The 12,879-nt window shown below is 38.8% G+C and overlaps 1 protein-coding gene across 6 annotated transcripts in view; it reads left to right on the top strand.

The window, feature by feature from the left end:
• The first annotated feature begins 5,885 nt into the window (after window positions 1–5,885).
• NCOA7 (nuclear receptor coactivator 7) overlaps window positions 5,886–12,879 on the top strand; it is a 156,390-nt gene continuing 149,396 nt past the window's right edge. For 5 of the 6 annotated variants that reach the window (XM_003769414.4, XM_031964316.1, XM_031964315.1 and 2 more), the window contains exon 1: window positions 6,433–6,673. The gene's annotated coding sequence lies outside the window, so the exon portion shown is untranslated. Of the gene's footprint in view, window positions 6,005–6,432; window positions 6,674–12,879 lie in introns of those variants that run through there. The other variant, XM_031964313.1, reaches the window with a different exon arrangement.

The following is a 12,879-nucleotide window of genomic DNA, read 5'->3' as shown; positions in this document are numbered from 1 at the left end:
CTATGAGTCAAATGCCATAACTGCCATGCTTTTTCAATGGTGAGCACAATCAGCAATAGAACCACCCGATATTTCTTGGGTCGTCTCCTTTGTTTCAAGGGTCTGCTCTGTCTCTCTGCGATGGACAAGGCGAATATGGCTCATTGGCACCCATCTGATTCCTTCTCTACCTGTAGAGATATAAGCAAACCCTCTCCCTCAAGCATTTAGCCTATCTGGTCCTTTCCATTCACCACTTTCTGGGTCTTTCCACATCACCTGGCGATTATCTAAAGATAGTGGAGCTGCTCGCACTGGACACTGACCTTCCGGTGGGTTATAAAACCTGTCTGCCGGAGCCAGTGCATCTTTGTCAAAAATCAAGAAGTTAATAGTATAAAGGGTTAGATTTAGAAGTTCTCTGGGGTTACCTGTGGCTCCCCCTTTCTTTTGTTTTTGGAGGAGCGTCTTAATATCTCTATTTCTCCTCTCTACTATTGCCTGTCCTTGAGGAGTAAAAGGTATGCCCGTGGTGTAAAATCTTATACTGTGCACAAAAGTGTGCAAAATGTTTTGAAGTATAAGCAGGACAACTGTCTGTTTTTATTGCTTGTGGCACACCCATAATGGCAAATGCTTATGTGAGGAATTCAGTGACCACTCAGGCTGTCTCTTTTGCTGCTGGTATTGAAAAAGTGAATACCGAAAAGGTGTCTACCACAACGTGGATAAAAGATAGACGACCAAAAGATTTATAATGGGTCACATCCATTTGCCAGATTTCATTGGGTCTCAAACCACGAGGATTCTTCCCTGGAGGCAGTGTAGGAGCGTGAAAAGGAAGGCAAGCCGTACAGGCTTTTACTATGCTCCTAGCTTCCTCTCTTGTTATTCCAAATTGTAAACGTAAAGCTCGAGCAGCCTGATGATATTTAGAATGAGATGCCTGGGCTTCTTGGAATAAAGGAGTATTGCCCAACATAGTTAGAAGGCTATCTGCCTTTGAATTCCCACCAAAAATGAGACCTGGAAGTCCACTATAAGAGTGGACATGCAATATATAGATCTTACCTGGATGCTTTCTCACTTGCTCTTGAAGTTTCTTAAAGAGCTGATATATATTAGAGGCTGCAAATTTTATTTGGGCTGTGGCAATTCTTTGTACCACACCTACTGAATAGGCCAAATCAGATATTATATTTATATCTCCTGGATAATAAGTAAGAGCTAGAATGATCGCGTACAATTCATTCTGCTGAGTGGACTGAAAAGGAGTTCTGACTTCTCTCTTTATAGTTAGATCATGAGAGTACACAGCACAAATATTATGTTTGGATGTATCCATGAAGATAGTTGGTCCTTTAAGAGGAACTTTAGAAACTTTTTCTTTAAGAATCCATCGCCAATTATATAATAGTCTGGTTATCTTTAATGGAGACCCATGTGTAAAATTTGGAGCCATGGCTAATAAAATTTGCCACTCTGGGATGGTCTCACAACACACATTAATTTGTGTATTGGTATAAAAGGTGTATATTTTGTCAGGTCTTATCCCAGATAATTGCACTGCTCACTTAGTGGCCTTTAATAAAATTCTAGCCACAAGCACTGGGTAGGGAATAAGGCTTTGTTCTGGTTGTGCGGGGAGGTTCACCCACTCTATCACACTGAGTCCTTGATGAAGGACTGCTGTGGGTGCCTCTCGTGTGGCAAAAACTGATATTTCCAAGGGTTTTTGAGTGACTCTTTCAACCACATTGGATAAAGCCAGTTCAACTTCTCTCAAAGCCTCTTGAGCTTCTTTTGTAAGCTGGCGTGGTGAGTTTAAAGCACTGACTGTCTCCCCTTAAAATGTCATATAACGGTTGTAACTGATAGGTAGTCAAGCCTAACACTGGTTGCATCCATTGGATATCTCCTATCAATTTCTGAAAATCATTCAATGTGTTTAGCTTCAGCCGGAGTCAGGAATTCAGGTTAGGGGAAAATCGTCAATCTTTATTCTCAGTGAAGAAAGACCAGAGGTGGAAGAGAATGGGCAATAATAGCAATGTGTGCAACTGAGTCAAGAAGCTAGCTAGATCAGCAGCCACACGACCATCAGCTACGAACTATAGAACCCAGGCCTTCTCTTCCTGTCTCTCTGCCTCCATCCACCAAAATCGTCATTTCCTATACAGCACATCAGGACTTGCACAGAGAGTGGGTGGGGGCCATTCTTTATCCAATCATGTATATTAATAGAGTATAGTCCAATTACTATTTAGCCTCACGTGTTTGGGACCTCAGTGCATCAACTCAAGCCTCAGCCCATTACACACAAGTTATTGGAGTGCTTTGATATCTAGCTACATAAAACAATTTAGGGAACCATTAATGTGATTTGATCTATAACAGTTCCAAAAACAGTTTTCATATATATGAGAATATTTGTTTAAAATATCTGAATCCATGCTACTTATGAAAAAAAATCACAAATCAGAAGTATTTTTTATTTTCCTCTGCATAAGAAAGTAACATTATATGCAATTACTATAGATTGAGAATTGTGAATAGGGAAACCACCAGAGATGGTCAGGCAGTAGCAAGAGAAAAGATCCATTTGAATTAGAACTATAGATAGAAAGCTAACAGAGGCCTTATTTTACCAAAGAGAAAACTGAGAAACAGGGAAGAATTGTGATATTCACATAGGTAGTAAACATTAGAGGCAGGATTTGAAGTTAAGTGTATCTAAGTGGCTCAGTAAATAGAGTACTGGGCCTAGAATCAGGAAAACCTGAGTTCAAATGTGACCTCAGACTTTTACTAGTTATGTGATGCTAGGCGAGTCACTTAATCTCTGTTTGCCTTAATCCACGAGAGAAGGAAATGGCAAACCAGGCTTTGTATTTTTGCAAGAAAATCCTATGTTCAGTATAGTCTGAGTTCTCAAAACATCTGACATACGTGAATAACAAAAGCTCTAATTCCAAAGCCACCCACTTATACTGTACCACATGGCCTCTTACATAGATGATGCAGGGATAAATAGATAAATGAGATAAGTTTCATTGAGCTTTCTGCAAAGTAAGGAAAATCAATTACTATAACTTTCATTTTAAAGAGAAATAAAAGCCCAGAATCACACAAAAGTCAGCCCAGCAAAAGTTGAGTCAAGACAAAACCTTCAACCTAACTCTTCTTTAAGTCTTAGGGTATTCTTCATTAATCCTAAGAATTTCCTTTAAAATATTTCCCCAAAATTTTAGCTGATGATTTTACATTGTCTTGATTATAACACAGGCCATAATTTTTTCTTTGACCAAATTTCTTTTTTTAATGTTTTTTTTTTTAAATAAAGGTTTTTATTTTTAAAACATATGCATGGATAATTTTTCAATATTGACCCTTGCATAACCTTGTGTTCCAAATTTCCCCCCTTCCCCCATTTACTTTCCCCCAGGTGGCAAGTAATCCATTATGTGTTAAACATATTAAAAATATAAGTTAAATCTAATATATATATATATATATACACACACACACATCTATACAATTATCTTTCTGCACAAAAAAAATCAGATCAAAAAGGGGAAAAAAAACGAGAAAGAAAACAAAATGCAATCAAATAACAAAAAGAATGAAAATGCTATATTGTGATCCACACTCAGTTTCCACAATCCTCTCTTTGGGTATAAATGACTCTCTTCATCACAAAACCTTTGGAACTAGCCTCAATCATCTCATTGTTGAAAAGAGTCCATCAGAAGGTCATTGTATAATCCTTCTTGTTGCTGTGTTTAATGTTCTCCTGGTTCTGCTTATTTCACTCAGCATCAGTTCATATAAGTCTCACCAGGCCTCTCTGAAATCATCCTGCTGATTATTTCTTATAGAACAATAATATTCTATAACATTCATATACAATAATTTATTCAGCCATTCTCCAATTGAAGGGCATCCATTCAGTTTCCAGTTTTTTTGCCACTACAAAAAGGGCTGCCACAAATATCCTTGTACATGTGGGTCCCTTTCCCTCCCCTGTGATCTCTTTGGGATATAAGTCTAGCAGAAACACTGCTGGACCAAAGGGCATACTCATTTTGATAGCCCTTTGGGCATAGTTCCAAATTATGCTCCAGAATGCTTGAATCAGTTCTCAATTCTACTAACAATGTATTAGTGTTCCAGTTTTCCTACAACCCTTCCAACATTCATCATTCTTTTCCTGTCTTTGACCAAATTTCAAAATCATGACATATATAGCTTATACTAACATCTAGGAATTCAGTTTCTTTCATCCTCAAATGACTTTCTTGTGGTAGAGCTAAATCTGAAATGTTAACTTTAGTGAACGCTTCACTTTTAAAATTATCTACAAATGTGAAATAATTAAAGTAAATGAAAGCAGTGAACATAAAGTTTGGTTTGTTTGTTTTTTAATCATTTTAACAAAGCTCAAAACAAGACATTTATTAGATTGATTTTTAACATTTTAATTATCTTGGAGCATATCCCATATTTAGAGATGGAGGTGATGGTTAAAAGCACCTAATATGTAAATGTTCTTAGTTTGATCATGTAGTTGGTGACATATACGATATTTAAAATTTTTATGAGAAGCATATTATGAGAGAAACAGTATAACACTAGAGAATAATTAGATGGATTCAAGTTCCGCCTTTGATTCATACTAGTTGTGTAATTAACTTTTCTTTACCTCCAGGACACTAAGACCTCAGAATAGCTGCTCAATTCTAATCGATTAAGATTAAACAAAAGGAGGAGGAAACACTGATGAAATCACAAGTCTTTGGACATTGTTTTCAAACGATTTTATCTAATAGAATATAAATAGCAGGAGATTGTCAACTCTCTCTGAGCTTTGGCATAATATTAGCCTTTAAAGAGCAGAACTCAGAGGCTTTCCTTAGATTAAGAGAGCATACTCCAATGATTACAATGGAAAGAATCCAATTTATGGATTCGAATCACAGATCTGCTGCTTACTAGGTGTACATATCATTTATCAAATTCCTGCGCCTCAGATTCCTCATTTGTTAAATGGGAATATTCATAACTTCTGAGGATGCATCAATAAAAGTAATATTACCTGGAGATACCTCAGAGTGGGGAGGAGTTTACAAGGAAGTAGTGAGGGAAAAGATGAATTAGGTACAGAGCTGATAGAGAGGGAGGTCATTTTACCAGTGAAGGTAAGGTCTACGAAAGGTTAACAATTCCAGCTCTACATTTTCAGGATGCTTCCATGAACATTTCTAATTTTGCAGAAGTTGCCAAAAGATCACGAAGAGGGAATGAGATGCATGGATACCTCATCCAAACCATCAAGGCTTACATTCAATTTCTGCTGAGACTCAAAAGCTCCAACCAGCCTTCCCAGTTGAAACTTAGCAGGTAGTAGAAGCTTAGTAGCCTTCTACAGAGAAGGCAACAATATAATTCTGAGTGTGTGTATGTTTTCAGGCTTTGGGTTGGGATGCCAGTAGATTGTAACAATGTGACAAGTTCCTTCCTAGATGATACATTGTAAAGAGAAATGGAGCTAATAGGAGGAATCTTTGCCACCCGGTGGCGCTTAGATAGATCTGACCTTGGCTGCAGAGAACTGCGAATGGCCCTTTGCTGCTTACAAATTTAGGCCATTAAGGCTACCGCTCCACGCAGACCCGGCCACTCCAAGCCAGTGAAGATCGCCGAGGGCAGTTGCCTAGGGCTTTCCTCTCTCTCTTACCCACAAGGCCTCCTTCCTCACAGGGCACAGCCCAAGCCGAGCCTGCGCTGTACAACGCAGCTTCAGGGCCCCGTCCTAGCCCGGCCCGGCCCTCCACGGGCTCGCGCGCCGGCGCCCGCTAGCGTCACAATGGGGCCGGGGCCTGGGAAGGCAGCCGGCGCGCGCTGCTGATCGCGTGCAGGGCGGGGTCGCCGCTGTCTCCCGGCCTGGGATTCTGGTGCTCCGTGCTGACGAGCCGAGCCGTGCGCTGCCTGCGCCGGTGGTGGTTGCAGACTCGGTTGTGGCGAGGTCAGCCGCGTTCGCCGGGAGGGGACAGCCACCCGAACTCGGGGGGAGGGAGGCAAGGATTCTGCTGCAGCTGCGGTCACTACTGACGCGACTCCACTGACGGCCATCTGGGCAGCGGTCAGCATCGTGCCCGAGGCATATAGTGGAGCGGCGGGAGGAGCAGCTTTGGCTAGGATGTTTATCCGGCCGGAGGCTGGGAGCTGACGCGGCGGCCCGGAGCATAGGCGTTGCATGCAGCGGTAGCTGCCCGGCTCCGGGAGACCTTGGGTTCTCTCTCTCAGGACAGAGGCGGCGCCCACAACAACTGCTTAGACCCGGAGCGGGGGTGGGGGTGGGGAGAGGAGGGAGGGAAGGAGGGAGGAGGAGAGAGTGCGCGCGACTCTGCCCCCTCCGCTGCCTCCTCCTCTTTCCCTCCTCTAACTCGGTTCCTCCTCCCCACCCCACCCCACCCCACCCCCTCACCCCGACCCCTCCTTCCCCAGGAGAGAGCTAGAGAGAGGATGGGCTCCCCCGCTCCGGGCAGCAGCGGCTGCGGCGGCGGCGGCGGCAGCGGCAGCAGCAACAGCAACAGCGGCAGCCGTAACTCCTCTTCTTGTGGCCGAGGCCAAATATGCGTCTTCCCGGACACCTCCTCCCGGGCGGCCGGGATAGGCTTCTCAGCCCTGTAAGGTGAGTAAGAAGCCCCCAGAGCCTTACTTGTAGCGTCTGTTGTTGTAGCAGATGCCGCTGCTGCTGCTACTGATGCAGCTGATGCTGAGTCTGGAGAGGGATGGAGATGGGGATGGGGGTGGGGTTCCGACCAGAGACGGGGATACTCCCCAGCCGCCGGGTTTTTTCCAGAATGTGCTCGGATGAGTCCTAATGGCGGGATGCAAGCTCTGTTTCACTGTACAGACGACTCCAGAGCCATGTGAAGTTCAAGAATGTTTCTGAGAGAGGAGGAAGGACATTGCCCTTCCACTCCCTCCTCCCCTCCGGGAAGAACTGAGCTAGGGCAGGACAGGTGGCTTAGCTAGTGGGAGGTAAATGGACAGACAGGTGGGCTTCTAAGAGTTCAGTGTATTTATTCTGGAAATATTCCTGTCCTCTTTCTTCAAGCCTAGGCAGTTGCCAGAATGGAGGAAGCTTATTTTAGGGATGCACATGAGGAGAGTGTGGGTGTTTATCCATTTCGTGACTAGGTCTTCCCTTTTTCCTTTTATCTGACAGCTCCAACTCAGATTAGTGTCTTTATATGAACAATTTCGGTCTGTTTAGAAAAGGTCTGTTTAGTTTCGGTCTGGCTTTCGTTAGAATGTATTTCAAACTATTGGTGGATTAAAATGTTTAGGATATTACTATGGCTCCTACCCCAGGGCCTCTATTCGTTGAAAAAGGCTTATTTATTAAGATTGTAAGATTTGTCCTAGGTACAGAATGTGGGTGAAAATGTGCTGCAGTGTTTCACTGAAGGGCCAGCAGTAGACAATCATGTGTATATCTCAACTTCCAACCTGATCTTATTATTGCTTGTTTTCCAGAGAAATTGCAGTGATCTCATTTAAGTTCAAAACACAGAATAGTTGAAACAATATTTTCCTTTTACTCCTTTCTTTGATGGGAAATTGACTTTGGGTGGTTTGGTCAGATGTTTAAAGACTCATCAACAAGGATGCCACGATTAAAAATGAAAATACAAATTGATCTCACTGGCAGCATTATCTCACTTAATTTTTCTCTTCTTTGTGGATGACGCTCCAAAATGAATAATTTTCCTAATCTAATTGACATTTCTGCCTTCTTTTTCCAGCCTACGGTGAATATATTCATACTTTTTTGTAAATTATAGTGTAATCTTCCCTCAAATCCCTAAATCTAAATTAATCATCTGCTAGGCTTGCAATTTTTCCACAGTAGATGGTTTTTTAAAAACCTACTTCAACTAGAATATCCTTAACCACTTAAAGGAATAAAATTCAAGTTTTAGATTTTAAAATTCCAAGTTTCTTCAAGGAAAAAATGTATATGGTTGAGTGCCAAGTTTACTCTGTTTTGTATTTGACTTGTAAAGTAATCTTTGGATACCTGTTATAAATAAGGTCAAAATCCAAAACAAATCTGGGAAATGCCTGTTCTTTTCCTTGGAAATTTTTGTTGAATTTTAAATATGTACCCAATCAGATTCTAGTCTTATATTTTGTATAGGTTTGCTCACAATATAGCAGGTGTTTCCAGGCTAAGCAAATCATTTCACTTCTGTGGCACCTCAGTTCCTCATGTGTAAACCGAGAGGGTTGGACCAAGTGATCTCTAAGGTCCCTTTTAGCTGTAACATTTTGTTTTTCTTTCTTTCTTTTCTTTTTTACATTTTATGTTTCTATGAAATCGCTCACAGAATCAACATAGCAATAGATGTTACCTGTTAGAATTGTTGTCTATACTCCATAAAAATCTATTTATTCCTTATATCCATGATTGTGTCTGATACCTTCTAGTCTTTTCAACTTCCTTTTACTTAATGACTGGTGTCTCTTGAGATTATTCAGTGGGGTGTTGCTGATTTCAGTTCCTCTTCATCATTATCTTTACATATCTTTCTTCCATATTCACATTAATATTTGTACTTTTTCTCCTTTTCAAGTGGTTTTCCTTCCTAGTTCTTGTTTTATTTACTCTCTAACTGTTGAGGTGGGGAGATTGGTTTAATGGTTTGCAAACTTAAGTGTGTCAACAGTATTGTGATATGGCCGTCAAAAAAGTTAATGCAATCTTAGGCTACACTGTAAGAAGACATAATATTTAGGATTAGTGCTCATGCAGTTCCCAATACACTTCTCTGCTCAGACAACATGTGGAATTGTTTTTAGTTCTGTGTGCTATATTTTAAGAAGGACCTTTAATGCTAGAATTGGGACCCAAAAGAGGGCAATTCGTTAGTAACTGAAGTTACTATAAAGATCAGTTGGTGGAAATAAGGACATTTAATATAAAGATGACTTGGCAAAGACAATAGTTTAAGAAAGGCTAGCTTGTGGCTTGGCCTCAGAGGGTAAAATTAGGAACAGAGGGTGGAAGTTACAGAGAGATAAAGGATTGACCACAGGAGGGAAACAAAATGGAATGAACTGCTTCAATTGGACCCTCTTCATTAGAGGTTTTGGGAAAAAATCCAGATAACCATTTATTTGGGAATCTCATGGAGGGAATTCTTGTGTGGGTATGGATTAGCTGCAATAATCTCTGCATTTGTTCCAAACTGTGCAATTCTGTAATCTACTAGATTCTAAAAGTGTATAATCATACTGATTTTTATCCTATTTTTCTAGGCACATAATAGATGCCAAGTAGATATTTTTTGAAATGAATTAACTTGAGTAGATTTGGAAACAATCCTTCAGAATTTTCTGTCTTTTGGCAACATATATTTTATCACATTTCCATAAAAGTCTTTATGACCTTTTTAAGCAGAGATATTTATATTAATATCCAATGTACTCATTAAAAAATAGGCCCTTTAATCAGCTGACATAGATTTTAAATTGTGAAGGAATCTTAGAATTAGCACAACCTTTTCATTATAGAGGTAAAAAAATGAGGCCCAGAGGGATTAATACAGCAAAGTCAAGAACTGAATTGATTGCCTTTATTTTCAAACCTAGCCCTCTTTTTACGAACATTTTGTCTTATCATTTGCTTGGAACCTAGCCCTCTTTTTACGACAATATTTTGTCTTATCATTTGCTGGGAACCTTTATAAATAATTGTGAAAAATAACAGCAAATGTGCTGAGACTTTCTAGTCAATCAAAATGTTAAAAAATAATAGTTTAAAAATATTTAGGAGATCTTTAAAAGTATATATTCGATCACATGAGCAACTAGAGGTTAATACTTTCCTAAGATTGCTAAACTAGTATCTAAAGCTACCAGTAATGGTGGTTAAGATAAGAAAGAAATGTATCACCAGAAATGGAGGTCCTGGCAGCTAAGTAGAGCAGTAAATAGAGTGCTGGATCTACAATCAAGAAGATCTGAGCTTAAATAGAGACTTAGACCCTACTATGTGAAATAGCCACCTCCCAGGATTATTGTAAGGATTAAATCAGATAATATTTGTAAAGCATACCTGGAACATAGAAAGTCCTGGCCCTAATGTGTTGGGTGAACTCCATTTAGAAAACTTACAGGAGGATATGGACAGTTATAAAATAAAATGATAAGGCAGAGATGAGTTGTGAGCTATATATTTAGAGGGAATATTCACATCTCTAGTTTCATAAATCTCTCAATAATTTGAAGCAAAATGAATCAATATGTTCTGGGTAATTTATAATTAGAGCAACTTTACAAATTCTGAAAATTGAAATTAAATCTGTTATATAATTACATTTAGTAAAGATAGCATATACTTCTCATTAATCTTTATGAATAATGTTCTAATTTTTTTTCATAAACACGGGTGATACCCATTATAGAATACCTTGCAAATAATACACTTTGACATGCATGAGTTTCTTTAAAATAATGAATAACTATAATTGGTTTTTGATAAATCCAGATTATAGCTGGAAATGTACATATTTCTCAAAATAACTAATATAAAATTTTCTTTTTGTTGATGCACATAGTAGAAAGAATCCTGGTTTTGGAGTTTGGAGACTTGGGTTTAAGTTCAATCTCACCCAAGGCTGTTTGACCATACATAGGCTTTGAAGTCATCTAGACCACCGTGTCCATTTTACGAGTTGAGGAAATTAAGAGAGATCAAGTGATTTCCCTAAAATCACATAGGTAGGAACTGGCAAAGCTAGAATTTGAATTCATGTCTTCCAACAACAACTCTCACTCCACTGCCTCAAGATTAAAAAAGGAATGAAAGGAATAATAATTCTTTATATTTTTTTAGCACTTGATTCTTGACTACTTCTTGAACTCTGCTCTTGTCCTTATCCTCCCTAAATTTCACCCCTTTTGCATTTCTAATTTATACCAAAATAGCTCAGTGCATTTATTTCCTCCCTTCATCCCTCCCTATTCTTTTTTTCTTTGTTTCTTCTTTTCTTATTCCTTTCTTCCTTTCTTTCCTTACTTCCTTCCTTTTCTTGTCCATCTGTTCCACTATCACATTTTTTTTTATGCTTTTTTAAAAAAAAATATCAGGACAGAGCCTGGACCTGTGATTTTATTGGTATAGGAAACTTCCTTCAGTACAGGTGAATAACTTTGAAATTTATGGTTTTAGAGAACTGGTGAAAGAACTAAAGGTAAGTGACTTGTCCAAGGTCATTTAGGCATCAGTGATCTTCCTACCTTCAAGGTAGACAGACACTTAAACTTCAGTATACTCTTGTAACCCTTTACATTTTCTCACAATCATAATTTATACATCTTTTAAATTTAATTATTATATCAGTCCTTAAGGTTCGCCAGAACTCTATAGCACATTGGTATCTTGGCACAATTATAGTCTATTTAACCTTGGATTTTCTTTTTTTCTTAGGAGGAAGGATGAACATCTTGATTGAGAAGTTTATTATTTCTCATGTATTATTTTAAATTTATAAGGATATTGGTAAGCTTTATAAAATGCTGGAAATACTTTGCTAAGGAGGGATATGAGGCAGTCAGTGAACAAGGATTTAAGTACTTAACTATGTCACAGGTATTTCATTAAACATTGAAAAGATAGTTTGAAAAATGAAAGCGACTCTGACTTCAAGGAGCTTACAGTTTCTTAGGAGAGTGTGTACATATATACAAATCTCCTGAAATATATAAGATGAATCTAAGAGAATTTGGGAAGGGAAGGTGTAGCATTTGGGGTGGAGGCTTGGTGATAGGTATGGATGACCGACATTTGTCTGACCAGAAAATATTTGAACTGTATTTTGGAGGAAATCAGAGTACCTGAGAGTAGGAATCAAGGAGAGAGTACATTCCAATCATGGGAGACAACCAATTAAAAGACAAGGAAGTATTTCCCAATATTGTAGTAGGAACTGAGTAAAGTTTTAAGAAATTTATATAGGAACGAACCAAGCTGTAAAGGGCTTTAAATATCAAACAGGAGTTTATATTTAAAACTTGAGGTAGTCACTAGAGTTTTTTGAGTAGTTTTGTATGAGGTGGTCAGACCTGTGTCTTAGGAAAATCAGTTAGCAGTTGAGTGGAGGATGAATTAGATAAGGGCAAGGCTTGGATTCAGGGACATCAAATAATAGACTATTTAAGTAGTCTATGCTAGAGGTGATGAAGGCCTTAACTGAGGTGGTGCCTGTATGTAGAGAGAAAGTATGATGAATGTGAGAACTGTTGTGGAGTTAGAGAAGCTTTGATCAATAAAGACTAGGGACAGTATTAATCATGCAAAGTTAAAATTTTTAATCAATACCACTTCACTGATAGGACTCCCTTATTTGTATCCTGACACATATATCAGAACCAATGTAAAAATCTCTTATGGTTGATTATGCTTATTTGTTGCAAGGAATTTTTTCCTTTATTCACTTTTTTTAGGAGGAGATGAAAGCAAGGAGAAATAAATGCTTGTTAATTTTTTTAAAAAATAAAATTGTATGACTTAAAAAAAAAAACTAATAATCTTGACCATTGTATTTTTGTTTCTCTGATTCATCAAGCATTTTTATCATTGCATTCCTTTTGAGTCTGCATATACTGTTTCCCCTTGGCTTAAAACATCCTTTTTTTTTTCCTTGAGGGGAAGGGAAAAATTCCCAGTCTCACCTCAGAACTGGAAGCTTTTTTGTTATAATCAGCAATTATGAAATGATTCTGCAAAATGATTGCCTCCTTTCCTGTCATGTTATTCAAGGCTTTTTTACTTAGTCTGCCTTCTAGATCATAAATTTGAAGAGACTAGAGTGTGTCGTTCCTTAA

This window comes from Sarcophilus harrisii, chromosome 4, assembly GCF_902635505.1.
Source record: "Sarcophilus harrisii chromosome 4, mSarHar1.11, whole genome shotgun sequence".
Lineage (NCBI taxonomy): Eukaryota > Metazoa > Chordata > Mammalia > Dasyuromorphia > Dasyuridae > Sarcophilus > Sarcophilus harrisii.
The sequence above is the reverse complement of the archived record's forward strand: the minus strand, read 5'-3'. Positions and strand labels throughout refer to the sequence as shown.